Below are 10,934 nucleotides of genomic sequence, written 5' to 3'. Positions count from 1 at the left end.
GATGGGTGGCTGTGGGGAGGTTGGATGAAGAGGGGTGCGAGCGGCGCTGGTTGTTTTACAGGGCTCCGGTGGCCCCGGTTTCGCGACCGCTCATCGAGCTTTGGTGGTGCAGTTGTGTGGCATAGAGGCGCTGTGGCGACGTCATCCACCTTGGGAGTCCCCGTGCCTGGGTTTGTGACATAGATGGTGGTGAGTGCTTACAGCGCTCCGAGAGCACGTGCGTGCAGCATATCAATTACCGCACCATGCCTAGATGACCAGCGCTACTAAGGTGCGTGCGCTGTATCTCCAGGTTGCAATTATTGCAATCCCAATAAGATTTGCTGGCGGTTTCATCTGTGACGTTGGTGGGGCATGTTGTATGCTCATTCTAATATCCAGGGCTCCTGTGTAGCCTCGAGAAATGGACGTTCAGCTTCGGCGCATGGCAAGCAGTGTTCGGTTCCCGACGCTGCATGTTTTAAAGTGATTAAGGCCTCCGTGTAATTATTTCAGGGCCTCGGAGCAAAGGAGCATTTTATCTATTGTACCGCAGCGTTTCTCTCGTACGTCGTGTGTTGGGCGAAAATGCAACATGGCGTGCGTTGGCCACTTGCAAGTGCCCCCGCATGGGGGGCGGCAGGGTGGTGAGCGCGAGGGGGCCAGCTGTTGGTAACGCTTTAGCACTAATGCGTCTCAAAGGAGGCCTCCTTCTCTAATTTGAATGAGGGTGTGATGTATGGGAATGAAGTTAGGGGGTTGCCCCTCCGGTCGGGTAGTAATTCTGAGGCAGGCTCGGGGACTAGTCACCAGTGCTTCCAACCCGATGTATGTCCAACACAGGGTCACCACTTTATTTATGCTGCACCCGGAAGCACCGCGAACCTCACCCCACCTCCCTGCTACCTCCAACTTGCCGCCTGGCTGTAGGGTTTTGTGGCCATCCCAGGTGCTGTTCTTCCCCCCCTTCCCCTCAGCAGTGAGTTGGGCTCCAGGCAGGCGCCGATTTTTGAACGGGGTGGGGGCCTTTGTGTGGCCGCGAGCTTACCTCGGCTTGTATTGGTTGGGTGGCGCACCATGTCGCTGTTGCTGTCCCCGGGCCGCGTTTGTGCTTCTGCGCCCCTAAGTGCCGTGATTTCCCATTGCCACCCGCAGCTAGGCCAGTCTCTTTCACTACCTCTCTCTATCTCACTACCTCACAACATCCCTCTCCCTCAGTACATCACTGTTTCACTACCTCACTCTCTCTCACTACATAACTCTCTCTACCTCACTACTCCACTCTATCTCACTACCTCACTATCTCACAACTTCTCTCTCTCAAAACATCACTACCTCACTCTCTAGCTCACAACGTCACAACTTCTCTCTCTCTCACTCACTACCTCAATCACTCTCTATCTCACTACCTCACTCTTTCTATCTCACTAACTCACTTTCACTCTCTCTTTCACTACCTCTCTCTCTATCTCACTACATCACAACATCACTCTATGCTTATATATCACTACCTCACAACATCCCTCTCCCTCACTACCTCACTCTTTCACTACCTCACCCTCTCTATCTCACTACCTCACTCTCTATCTACCTCACTCTCTCTCACTACCTCACTCTCTATTTCAATACCTCACTCTCTCTCTCTATCTCACTACCTCACTCTCTCTCTGCTAATGCAATAGGTATCACATATGCAAAAAAAAACTAATGCCAATAGAAATGACAATGCCATTTATTTAGGGATACAAAAATGATCAAAAAATAATGAGCAATACCAATAGCTCTACCTATAATATTGCCGAGACCATTGCATTGTAAATGCTTGTTCAATTCTTTGAACTGCCTACGTCCCTTAAGGGGTGTGAAAACACACCAGAACATCGACACCAGCCTCAGCAAGGTTTTTGTGGGGGGAGTGGAGGGGACTTGGGGGCAGGGTAAAGTTCAAAAGTGCCTCTTAGGTACTTCTCAGTGAGATTTTTGTTCAAGTTGGCAGGTATGTATAGTTCATACGGTTGATAGAACATATTTTGAACCCTAACGGTCTAGGGGACCGTTTAATAAGCACAAAAATGGCCAAAAAGCCACTCAGAGGTGCAAATCTGGAGGGTGGCGCCTAAGACCCACTCAGAGGTGGTTCCTTCGCACTAGTCTTTTGTTATGTTGAGGGGATTTTTAGCTGCCCCCGAACGGGGGTTCCCAGCGCTAACCTACTGTTACGTCAGCACAGAACATACCACGTGGTGTCCTGCAACAGGCCACGAAGTGGTCTGCCACTGAACTGCGCATCCACCCTTTGAGGGGGGACTTTACGCTCAGTAAGGAAGAATGCAGTCTGGGTTTGCAAAGTGCGAAACCTCAGTGCCTCTCACGCCACCAGAGGTGAGTCACGCTCCTTAACACAGACCTCTGGACTAGGGGGCAGTGCCAAGTTCACTGGCATCGTGATAGGTGCGGGCTACATCTGGCCAGTCGCGTTGATGCGTGCAACCTGTGCCGGAGGGATTTCCACAGATGGACATGTTTACACCTCTGGTTGTGATGTCATGTACACTGAAGGGCATTTTAACACTCTGTTAATATCCAGTGTTCTCTGCTTCCGAGCTAAAGGACAATGAAGTTCACGGTGTTAACATCCTGGGGTTCTCTGCCTGCGATGTAAAGGGCAGTGAAGGTCACATGGTTAACATTCCAATTTTCCCTGCTCATGACGTCATAGGCAGTGATGTCATGATAACATTTGGTAATTCTCGGTCTGTGATGTAAAGAACGGTGAAGGTCACGATGTTAACATCCTGGGGTTCTCTGCCTGTGATGTAAAGAACGGTGAAGGTCTCAATGTTAACATCCTGGGGTTCTCTGCCTGTGATGTAAAGAAAGGTGAAGGTCTCGATGTTAACATCCTGGAGTTCTCTGCCGGTGATGTAAAGAAAGGTGAAGGTTTCGATGTTAACATCCTGGGGTTCTCTGCCTGTGATCTAAAGAAAGGTGAAGGTCTCCATGTTAACATCCTGGGGTTCTCTGCCTGCGATGTAAAGAACGGTGAAGGTCTCGATGTTAACATCCTGGGGTTCTCTGCCTGCGATGTAAAGAATGGTGAAGGTCTCGATGTTAACATCCTGGAGTTCTCTGCCTGTGATGTAAAGAACGGTGATGGTCAAGATGTTAACATCCTGGGGTTCTCTGCTTGTGATGTAAAGGGCAGTGAAGGTCACATGGTTAACATTCCAATTTTCCCTGCTCATGACGTCATAGGCAGTGATGTCATGATAACATTTGGTAATTCTCGGTCTGTGATGTAAAGAACGGTGAAGGTCACGATGTTAACATCCTGGGGTTCTCTGCCTGTGATGTAAATAACGGTGAAGGTCTCGATGTTAACATCCTGGGGTTCTCTGCCTGTGATGTAAAGAAAGGTGAAGGTCTCGATGTTAACATCCTGGAGTTCTCTGCCTGTGATGTAAAGAAAGGTGAAGGTTTCGATGTTAACATCCTGGGGTTCTCTGCCTGCGATGTAAAGAACGGTGAAGGTCTCGATGTTAACATCCTGGGGTTCTCTGCCTGTGATGTAAAGAACGGAACATCCTGGGGTCCTCTGCCTGCCATGTAAAGAACGGTGAATGTCTCGATGTTAACATCCCGGAGTCCTCTGCCTGTGATGAAAAGAACGGAACATCCTGGGGTTCTCTGCCTGCGATGTAAAGAACCGTGAAGGTCTCGATGTTAACATCCTGGAGTTCTCTGCCTGTGATGTAAAGAACGGTGAAGGTCACGATGTTAACATCCTGGAGTTCTCTGCCTGTGGTTTAAAGAACGGTGAAGGTCTCGATGTTAACATCCTGGAGTTCTCTGCCTGCGATGTAAAGAACGGTGAAGGTCTCGATGTTAACATCCTGGGGTTCTCTGCCTGTGATGTAAAGAATGGTGAAGGTCTCGATGTTAACATCCTGGAGTTCTCTGCCTGCAGATGTAAAGAACGGTGAAGGTCTCGACGTTAACATCCTGGAGTTCTCTGCCTGTGATGTAAAGAACGGTGAAGGTCTCGATGTTAACATCCTGGGGTTCTCTGCCTGCGATGTAAAGAACGGTGAAGGTCTTGATGTTAACATCCTGGGGTTCTCTGCCTGCGATGTAAAGAATGGTGAAGGTCTCGATGTTAACATCCTGGGGTTCTCTGCCTGCGATGTAAAGAACGGTGAAGGTCTCGATGTTAACATCCTGGGGTTCTCTGCCTGTGATGTAAAGAACGGTGAAGGTCTCGTTGTTAACATCCTGGAGTTCTCTGCCTGCAGATGTAAAGAACGGTGAAGGTCTCGATGTTAACATCCTGGAGTTCTCTGCCTGTGATGTAAAGAACGGAACATCCGGGGGTCCTCTGCCTGTGGTTTAAAGAACGGTGAAGGTCTCGATGTTAACATCCTGGAGTTCTCTGCCTGTGATGTAAAGAACGGAACATCCTGGGGTTCTCTGCCTGTGATGTAAAGAACCGTGAAGGTCTCGATGTTAACATCCTGGAGTTCTCTGCCTGTGATGTAAAGAACGATGAAGGTCACGATGTTAACATCCTGGAGTTCTCTGCCTGTGATGTAAAGAAAGGAACATCCTGGGGTCCTCTGCCTGCGATGTAAAGAACGGTGAAGGTCTCTATGTTAACATCCTGGAGTTCTCTGCCTGTGATGTAAAGAATGGTGAAGGTCACGATGTTAACATCCTGGAGTTCTCTGCCTGTGGTTTAAAGAACGGTGAAGGTCTCGATGTTAACATCCTGGAGTTCTCTGCCTGCGATGTAAAGAACGGTGAAGGTCTCGATGTTAACATCCTGGGGTTCTCTGCCTGCGATGTAAAGAACGGTGAAGGTCTCGATGTTAACATCCTGGGGTTCTCTGCCTGCGATGTAAAGAACGGTGAAGGTCTCGATGTTAACATCCTGGGGTTCTCTGCCTGTGATGTAAAGAACGGTGAAGGTCTCGTTGTTAACATCCTGGAGTTCTCTGCCTGCAGATGTAAAGAACGGTAAAGGTCTCGATGTTAACATCCTGGAGTTCTCTGCCTGTGATGTAAAGAACGGAACATCCTGGGGTCCTCTGCCTGCGATGTAAAGAACGGTGAAGGTCTCGATGTTAACATCCTGGAGTTCTCTGCCTGTGATGTAAAGAACGGAACATCCTGGGGTTCTCTGCCTGTGATGTAAAGAACCGTGAAGGTCTCGATGTTAACATCCTGGAGTTCTCTGCCTGTGATGTAAAGAACGATGAAGGTCACGATGTTAACATCCTGGAGTTCTCTGCCTGTGATGTAAAGAAAGGAAAATCCTGGGGTCCTCTGCCTGCGATGTAAAGAACGGTGAAGGTCTCTATGTTAACATCCTGGAGTTCTCTGCCTGTGATGTAAAGAACGGAACATCCTAGGGTTCTCTGCCTGCGATGTAAAGAACTGTGAAGGTCTCGATGTTAACATCCTGGAGTTCTCTGCCTGTGATGTAAAGAACGGTGAAGGTCACGATGTTAACATCCTGGAGTTCTCTGCCTGTGATGTAAAGAACGGAACATCCTGGGGTTCTTTGCCTGTGATGTAAAGAACGGTGAAGGTCTCGATGTTAACATACTGGGGTTCTCTGCCTGCGATGCAAAAACGGTGAAGGTCTCGATGTTAACATCCTGGGGTTCTCTGCCTGCGATGTAAAGGACAGTGAAGGTCACATGGTTAACATTCCAATTTTCCCCGCTCATAACGTCATAGGCAATGATGTCATGATAACATTTGATAATTCTCTGTGATGTAAAAGCGGTGTGAAGGTCACAGCATTAGCATCTCGGTGTCTTCTGCTTCTGACCTAGTAAACTGGGATGAAAAAGAAAACTTTCTGGGGCGTATTTACAAGCCGTTTGCGCCGCCAGTGCATCACTTTTAACATGGGAAAAAGTGACATACCGGCGGTGCAATGGGCTTGTAAATAAGGCCCTCTGTTTTACTGGGCTTCCGATGTTCAGGATGGTAAAAGTCATAATTTTAGCATCCTGGGGTTCGTTGCGGGTGATGTAAAGGATAATGAAGGTCGCAGTGTAAGCATCCTGGTCAGGGATATAAATAGAATGAAAAAAGTGGGGGTCTCTAAAAGGGGCCTCGCCTATGCCGTGATGAGCAGGATTTAACAATAGAAACTACATTTGTGAGTCACGTAGTGTGCCTCCGACCGTTATTTTGGTGTCTCTCTGAGCTTTCTGTTATTGTACCCAGATATGATAAAACAGCAATGGACGTACACCTAAAACCGGCCAGGACTATTGGCTTTGTCAATGGTTGTCTGTGTGCGCTCTGCAGAAGGCCAACGATTGGACAACTATGTATTCTGAACGCCTTTTTGACCCAATGACAGACACTGCGAGAAACTCACACTGCATGCGGCCTCAACCCTGTAATCGTGGAGGTTATAAACACCTGGAGGCGACTCAATTCAAACCATGCACTATACGAGAGCAATGTGAAAAAACATACAAAAACACAGCATCCGGCGAATAGCTAACACTCTAATGGGGTGCAAAATTCAGTAAAACACATGAAATATAAACGGGAACTAAGGGTCTGATTATGATCTTGGCGATGGGATACTCGGTCACAAACGTGACGGATATCCCGTCCGCTGTATTTGAAAAGCGCGAGATCTCGGTGAGCGCACCCTTAGGGCCCGGCCCCCTAGACCCACGCCACACCCCCATAGTCCGGTCCAGTAGCCTGATTGGCTACTGGCCGGAGGAATGTACTTCCAGGTCACCCATGACGCGTGTCCGGCTGAAGCAGACAAAGGGGTGGAGCCGGGGGGGGAGGCTATTTAGGCCCTGGGTCCACTTCCACACTTCCTCTTTTGCCCGCTCTTGACCCCTGGATCAGTGGGGCAAATAGATTAAAAGCGAGAGTTTTGAATTTTAAATGTGAATTTTATAAATGTTTTTGTCATGTTTATGAATGTTTTGATGGTTATTAAATATGGCCGTTTTACCCACACTCTTGGTCTGGCTAGTTTGGATTGTGGGATTGCATGAGGTTGGGGCGGGAGACATCCTGTGGGGTCCGGGCTCTAACAAGTTCCAAAGGATATGATGGAATAGTAACACAGCGACAGGATATCCGTCACGTTTGTAACGAGAATCCCATCTGCCAAGATCTAAATGAGGCCCTGAATCACTAACATGGATTACCTGAACATTTATTACATTAATTGTTCAGAAATCGTCTGTGTTTTTACCAGTAAACTTAAGGATATGAATATAGGGCCCGATAGGGATCCGTTTTGATGTCCATCCTAAAATACTACTGAGCCTGAGACCTGGAGGGACCCGGCCCACTTAAAGCCCTGATCCTGGTTTTGTCTGCTTGGGTTCTCCGCCTGTGACGTCAGAGACAGTGAAGGGCATGAGGATGGTACTCAGTTGTTCTCTGCGTGCGATGTAAAGCTCTGCGAAGGCGACTATGTTAACATCCACTCGCGGCCGGCATTAGTCATGAGCGGGGTGGAGGGTCACGTGGGGAGGAGAGTGGGGGTAAATTAAATGATTTTTTTTTATTTACTTACCTGTCCGCGGGTCCTTTGGAACAGGAAGCAGGCAGCCTCCCTCCCCTCCCCTAAGCCAATCACAATGCTACAATGGCAGCATTGTGATTGGTGGGGACGCCGCCCAGCCAGGCACATATGGGGAGGCCATTTTCTCCATGCAGGCTGGGGCAGAGTGTGCATGATTGGTTTGGGGGCTCCCTGAGGGCCGGCCAAACCAGTAATGCTCACAGAGGAGTGGGCACACAACTCCTCCCCTGCCCAGCTCTGCTCCCAGAGCAGACCCGCCCTCCCGCCTACCCGCAACCAAAGACCTCTGCTTTCTCGCAGTGCGAGAAGCAGAAACATAAAATGGTAGTTTTACCATTTTATGTTTCTGCTTCTCGCACTGCGAGAAAGCAGTGGGGCGACGCTCCTCCTCCCTGGTGGAGGAGCCGCCCCTGTTAACAACCCAGGGTTTTCTGGTCGAGATTCAGAGGACACTGAAGGTCACAGAGTGAACCCCCTGGTGTTCTGGGCTTGTGAGGTGACTGACAGCCAAGGTCACAATGTGGCTCTCTAGGCATCAGTTCTCCGCATGAGAGGTAAATGACAGATATTTACTCCTTCATTACAGTTATAAAGAGCATATACATAGCAGAAGTTGTAAAATACCTCAGGAGTATGAATGCACCAGCGGAAGCGTTACGATTTAATACCGTTAACTAAGTTAGGGATATTAGCAAAGTAGATTAGGTATATACAGGCCGTAACTGACAGTATATGACAGAGAAGACAGATATGTTAGCTATAGGAGAATGCCTCGGGTTATGAATTCACTAAGGGGTGGAGAAGAGAGATAAGATAAAAGGAGTGCAATATCTCATATTAATATTAATGTGGGGTAAAAAGAAGGGAGATATAACAGAGACAGGAGAAGCCACAGAGTGAATGATAGAGAATATGGTAGCGACAGTACAATACATCAGGGTTGGATGCATCAGAAGATGGATAGGAGATATGTGATAAAAAGGTTGCAAGACCTCAAATTACGAATAAAGAAGAGTAAAGAAAGGAAGATATGGTAGAGACATTATAACACCTCAGGATAAATGACAGAGAAGAGAGAGATGTCATAGTGTTATACCTGGATCTGAATTCAATAAAGGTCAGAGAAGAGAGGTATGAAAAATAGGGTACAATACCTTTGGATATAACTATAGAAGAAGGGGGAGTACAGAGATATGATAGGCATAGTGCAATATCTTGATATATAAATGAACTGCAGGACAGAGAATAGAGGTATGAAAATGAGAAAAGAATACCTTAGGGTGAAATTAGAGCAGAGGGTGGAGAAAAGAGATTTGAAGGCAAAAACATACACTTGTTGGTGTGAATACAACAAAGGATAGAGAGGAAAGATGAGAAATATAGCACAAAACCTCAGGTATAACATACAGTACTCTAGCACATAAACGCACATAACTGAGAGAGTGAAACACAGAAGGATTGAGAGCATAGATATGATCAAGTAAAATTCCATGGCATATTAATACAAGAGAAAAGGAATGTGAGAGGTGTGACATATATAACAGGGATTTGAACAATGACTATGGGAGAGAGGAGGATTGGAAATATGATGGATTCATTGAAATGTCCCACGGGTTTAAATGTCGTAGATAAAATGAGCATATTCAATGGTAGGTGTGCGCTAACAACAGGAACACGAGATGAGTATTATAACGGCAGAAGGTTTCCGCAGACAAATTTCCACCTTGTGTAAACGAGATTTCCTTTCGCTTAAATGTGCTGAAAGTCTTGCTAATAGCCGCCAAAGTCATGCCCTGTATACAATACAGGAAGGCTTAGCGGGGAGAGTGAAAGTGCTCAGTGGGGCCTACCACACTCGCCCAGAGAAAGAAGGTAATACTAGCAAATGTACCCTCATATGGCTGTACATCTTCGTTCCCCTCCAAAGGGGAAGTTAAAAGCAGCAGCTGTGGTCTGAGATAGTGAATCAATTCAATTTGCCGACCTGTTTCGCCTGAGGAGGTGTAGTTTATGTTAGAAGTCCAAAAGCAAATTGTTAGATCAAGAAGGGAAATTTACTCAAAGTAATGGATCCCGACTAAAATTTGCTGAGAGTGTCAGTGACACCTTGATAAACCGTTGCTAAAAAGCCACAGATGGCAAAATCCCATCCGGTTATCAGAAGGCCTCAGAAATTCATTCAAGAAAGCTGTAATTAATGCTCGGAAATGTTCTTTTAGTGGGAGCCTGATTAAAATTGTGCTGTTAGGTGTTTGGTTAATTAATCACAGGGCCCAATCACCATATTTTGTAGGCGAGCCCCATCGTTTTGCGTTATGTTACCTATACAAAGTTTATAAAAACTTTCTTCACCCTTAGGGCCTGATTACGAGTTTGGCGGTGCGGCGCTGGGTCCGCGCCTCTGCCGCACCACCAAACCTGTGGGTGGAGCGCCCGCCAGATTAGGAGTTTCCTCCTGCCTCACAGGCTTTTTTTGGGCGTTTCCACTGCGGTTCCTCTAAAAATGGGCACCGTAATGGGAATTTCGAAAACAGTGCAATAATATATAAAGAACCTCCCACTAAACCAACAGATATTTTCACAGTGGCTAGAAATAGCTCCTGCGGGCTGTCCCTTTGTTGTAGATATGACTAAATACAAATACAATTCATTAATTCATATACTTTATTATTTGTAATTGGTCTTTTGTCTATTGAGCTAATTATAAACCTTTTTTTTCATTTATATATTTTTTTAGAGTATAAATGGCATGGGTCATAATGGAAGGGGTCATTTTTCAACATGAAAATTTACATGTTTAATGCTGCACAATTATGCCTTTTTTTGCACATTTTAGGAATTTTGTTCTCTTTGCTGAATTATATATGATTTGCACTGTATATTAGAACACAAACAGTTTATGGTTTTTATACTCTAAAAAAATATATTATTAAAAAAAATGGTTTATAATTAGCGCAATAGAATTACAAAAGACCAAATACAAATATTAAAGTATATGAATTAATGAATTGTATTTGTATTTCGTCATATCTACAACAAAGGGACAGCCCGCATGAGCTATTTCTAGCCACTGGGAAAATATCTGTTGCTCGAGTGGGAGGTTCTTTATATATTATTGCATTTTGATTTCCACTTTTCTCCCAGACCACACAAATCATTTTTTAAGGGGTACCTTTGACCTTGTCTAATGTCGAAAACAGTTCCTGCACGGCATGGACTGAAAAGTGCATGCCTTGCAGGAACTGGGGTGCATGCACACATGTGCCCCCCTACATGCACCCCAGGGCGCAAAGCCATGAGGTGTTTCCCCCCCCCGCCAGGGTTTTCATGGAGAGAGAACCGCCATGAAAAGCATGGCAGAGAGGAAACTCTTAAT

This window comes from Triturus cristatus, chromosome 12, assembly GCF_964204655.1.
Source record: "Triturus cristatus chromosome 12, aTriCri1.1, whole genome shotgun sequence".
In the NCBI taxonomy this organism is placed as follows: domain Eukaryota; kingdom Metazoa; phylum Chordata; class Amphibia; order Caudata; family Salamandridae; genus Triturus; species Triturus cristatus.
Note: the sequence above shows the minus strand (reverse complement) of the source record.